The 4175-nt window shown below is 71.3% G+C and overlaps 1 long non-coding RNA gene across 1 annotated transcript; it reads right to left on the reverse strand.

The window, feature by feature from the left end:
* Window positions 1-1041: 1041 nt before the first annotated feature.
* Window positions 1042-3327, reverse strand: LOC102152806. Its single transcript, XR_005380333.1, has 2 exons — window positions 2139-3327; window positions 1042-2077 (listed from the first exon to the last, which is right to left on the reverse strand). It is a non-coding gene; the product is annotated as an uncharacterized LOC102152806 (long non-coding RNA).
* Between the last annotated feature and the right edge of the window lie 848 nt (window positions 3328-4175).

Below are 4175 nucleotides of genomic sequence, written 5' to 3' on the forward strand. Positions count from 1 at the left end.
ACATCCTCTGGGAGCGCCGAGGGGTTGTTCCCCCGATAACCGCCAGGTTGGGCCACTTAGGACAAGTTCAACCATGAGATGCGACGTTTTAGCAAATAGCAGCCGCACTTTCTGGTGTGAGGTTTGCTCAGAACCACAAACAGCAGGTGCCTAATGAGGTTAACGAGGTGTCCGGGGAACGAAAACCCAGGAGGCCGCCTGGGGCCTCAGGCGAGTTTAGTTTCTCTGGGCTTCTCGCGGCCCGTGTCATCGGTCATCGGTGAGGGGATGCGGCTCTGCCACAGGACCCGGCAGGGGCGCGGCCGTCGGGACACCCCCGGGAGGCACCTGGCACGACTCCGCTCACCCTCCTCACCCTTCTCCTCCTGCTGCGCCTCCGGAACGTCCAGCCACGTGTTTAAACGTCAGAGTCCGGGTGCCGGTGGCTTCGGGGGGCTGAGCCACCCCCAGGGGTGACCCCGCTCTGCTCCCTCCGTGGGCACAGTCCCACCGGCGGGCCCCCGGGGCAGCGGCCCAGCTCTTCTTCCCTCTGCCCGCCACCCCCATGCGTGGGCCAGCCACCGTCTGGGGGACTTGGCTTTTGTGCGCCTCCCGCCCTCCGGGCTGCTTCTCAGGCCGGGGTCTTGAGCAGGGCCAGGCGGGCTCCGGGCAGCGGAGGCTACTCCGGGCCTTGCTCGTGCGCAGCCCCGCGGGGACACTGCCGGCCTCCCGCCCTATGCCAGAGGGTGGCCGCTGCCCAGGCCGCCGCTGGCCAAGCAGTTTGAATCAGCATTGCCGGGGTGGGGGGTGGGGGGGCCCTCTTCTGGAGAAATCTCTGCAACCCCCAGGGCCAGCAGCGGGCCTGTAGAATGAGGGCCTGGGCAGGTGCCGAGGACCCGGGAGGCCTTCGGAGGGGAGCAAATGAGGGCCTGGCCGGCCACCGGTTATTTCCCGGCGATCCCACAGCAGCTGGGATGCTCTGTGTTCATTTTCCTTTTCGTGGAGAACACGCTCGTCGTAAGTAGGAAACAGCCAGCTCGGTCGGAAAAAGAGGCTCACAGATCAAGGGTTTTGCAATGAACGTAATGATTTTAGGAAAAGCTTGCAGGCCCTAAAAGTGTCCTTGCTGTGGTCCCCGCACCTGCAGGACCTCTCGGATCCGGGCCCGGCGGGGACTCAGGGCGGTCACTGAGGGCCTCGCCTCCCTGCTCACAGGGGCTGCCCCTGCCCCTCCGCCAAGGACATAGGAGGGCACAGGTCGTGGGGAGAGCGGGGTGAGGGCAGCTCTGCAGGAGGCACCGGGGTGGGGCTAACCAGCAGGCGGGCGACCTGCCTGGATTTGCTGCTCCCGCGCAGCCCTGACCAGCACCTGAGTTCCAGCCAGTGGGGACGGTGGTGGTGAGGAGACGCTGGCAGTGACAGAGGGGACGGGAGGCGACAGTGGATGGTGGTGGTGGCAGAGGGGGTGATGTGGTGACAGGAGGACAGCAATGCGACGACTTTTCCTGAGTCCTCACCGGAGGCCAGTGCTGTACTAAGTACTCCCCGTATTCAGCCATCGACTGTCCCCCAGGAGGCTGTGTGTGGTGCTGCAGTTATTCCCACTTTACAGACGGGGACACCGAGGCCCCGGGGAGGTAGGTGGCCTTCTCAGGCTCTCCAGGCAGGCCTCTGGCAACCCGGCCCGTGTCTGTCCCCTGAACTGCTCTGCGGCACTTCCCGTGGAGTCCCTGCCAGGCCCCTGACATGCTTCCCCGTGAGACGTGACCGTCCTCCCCGTAATCCGTGGGGCAAGGATGGGCTCCAGATGTGACCCTGCAGCAGTCGGATGTAGCACAGTGTGGAAGTCTCAGGGCCCTGGGGACGCCGCGTGGGCCGTACGCCGGTGCTGGCGCAGGGCCCCGGGGGCTCCCTTCGGCCCGAGCACCCCACTCTACCCCGGGCCTAGGATGGCTGCTAGCACGTGGGGGCCAATGACCTTGACGTCCCCACCCCCTCCCAGGCCCCAATTCTCAGGGGCTCATCTTGTCCGCTGCCTTCCAGTGGCTGCCTGGCCCGAGACATGCAGTCGGGTGACCGGTCCCGGCACCAGGGCCCCCTGCCCCCTCACACCTGCAAGGCAGTGGGAGCAGGCCCAGGTGGGGGGGGCAGGGGGTCACCTGCTGCCAGGGGGGCCAGCAAACTCAGGTGGCCCCGAGAAAGGACAATTACAGAGAATAGTGTGGGCAGGGCTTGGAGGGCTGTCCTGTGTGTTACGGGGCCCAGAGCAGGGACGCCGGTGCTGGGGCTGGTGGTGGGCATGGGGTCAGCAGGGACTGGGGGCAGATCCTGGAGGACACAGGTTAGCCCCCCACCTGGAGCACCCCTGCCCCCCTCCCGCAAGCTCGTGGTCACTCAGAGCAGCCCAGTGAAGGTGCTGGACGGTCTCCCGTCCCCCTTCACGCCACTACCCTGCCATCTGGTGCCCCGGGCAGGCCAGGCCAAGGGCTGGGCGCTGGGTAGGCCCGGTGGAGGCCGTAGTGCCCGTGGCAGAAAGCAGATGCTTCAGGGACAAAGTCCACAGACCGGGGGAGGTGGCTCTGGCCCGTCTTCCCATAGCAGCGGCCACTGCACAGCTCCTCCGGGGCCCCACTAAGCCCCGCTGCCTGGGGCCCTGCTCTCTAGAACCTGCCACGGGGGTCTCGCTCATCAGCATGTGTAGGGTGGGCCCTGGTCAGGAAGGAGTCAGCGCCCCTTCCTAAGCATATCTGCATTTTAACTGGAGACTGTGGTGGGGAAGCCCCGGGTGGGGAGCCAGGAGTTGGCTGGGCTGGGAGGGATGCTCTGGGGAGGGGCCAGGGCAGGGGGAGCCAAGACCGTCACTCTTTAAATTGCAAATCAGAGTCCCTCTGCAGATTCCGGTGTCCTGCCTTGGGTTTCTGACGGGGGCAGAGCACACAGCCCGTGGGGTCTCCTCTTCACACCTGTTCTCGACTCAGTGGTGCGGGGGTGGGGGGTCTACACACCCTCTGCGCCCTCTGTGGGCCCCTCCCTGCCCCAGCAAACGCTCGCTGGCTGTCCCTTCGGCCCGGAGTGGCCCCAGGAGCCCTGTACCTCACCACATTACCGGGTGCCCGGCACAGGGCCCCCTTCTGAGCGCCCCAGCACCCGGCACTGCTGCCCTGCCCGAGCCGCCGTGGGCCCCTTCCGCCCTGGGTGGTGCTGCTCCCTCGCGCAGCCCCTCCGTGCACACGCGGGCCCGGGGCACACGCGGACGCGCTCAGGCCTGTCCCGTGCCCAGCGGCCCCGGAGTGACTCGAGCCCCGGCAACCTGGTCCACGGAGTTGGCGCCGGCGCCCGAGGGATCTGGGCTCGCCTGGCACCTGTGCGGAGCAGGCAGGCGGCCTGGCATCGCTGCCCCGAGGTCAGCCCTAGCGGCTCTGGGGCGGGGAGGCTCCGTGCGCGGGGCCGGGGCCGGGGCCGGGGCCGGGGCCTGCTGGAGGTGCCTGGGCCGGGCCGAGGGGCGCTGTGCGCAGCTCGCGGGGCTCCCGGGGCCCCCGGGGCCTGGGTCCTCCGCCCGGAAGGCTGGGGGCTCCCCGCGCCCCGCGCCCCGCGGCCGCCGCCAGAGGGCCCGACGAGCGGCGCCACCGCGGCCCGAGCGTCCCCAGCGGCGCCAGGGGTGGCGGCGGGCCGGGCCGGGCCGGGCGGGGCGGGCGGGGCGCGGGGCGGGGCCTGGCGGCGTCCGGGTCGTCAGGACAACCCCGCGGCCCGCGCAGCTCCCGAGCCCCGCCGGGCGCCCTCGCGGGGCCGTGGGTCGGGGCGGGGGCGGGGGCGGGGGCGGGGGACGCGGCCTCTGCGCGGGGGCGCCGGGCGGCCGGGCCGGGGCGGAGGGGGTCGCGGCCGCAGCCCCCGCGCCGTGGCAGCGCCGAGTCGCCGAGTGGCGGGGCCGTGGGCGCGGGGGGGCGCGGGGGGCGCGGGGGGCGCTGGCCCGGGGCGGGCGGGCGGGCGGGGGTCCCGGGAGCGCCCGGCCCTGCCCCGGCTCCGCGCCCCGCCCCCGCCCCCGCCCCCGCCCCCGCCCCGGCCGGTGCCCGCGCCCCCCCGCCCGCGGTGGCCGCCCCGAGCGGAGCTTTGTGACGTCAGCGGCCGGCGGGCGGCGTCACGCGCGGGCTGACCCGGCGGCGGCGGCGGGGCGGGGGCGGGGGCGCGGGCCGCGGCGG

The sequence above is a fragment of the Canis lupus genome, chromosome 28, assembly GCF_011100685.1.
Source record: "Canis lupus familiaris isolate Mischka breed German Shepherd chromosome 28, alternate assembly UU_Cfam_GSD_1.0, whole genome shotgun sequence".
NCBI lineage: Eukaryota > Metazoa > Chordata > Mammalia > Carnivora > Canidae > Canis > Canis lupus.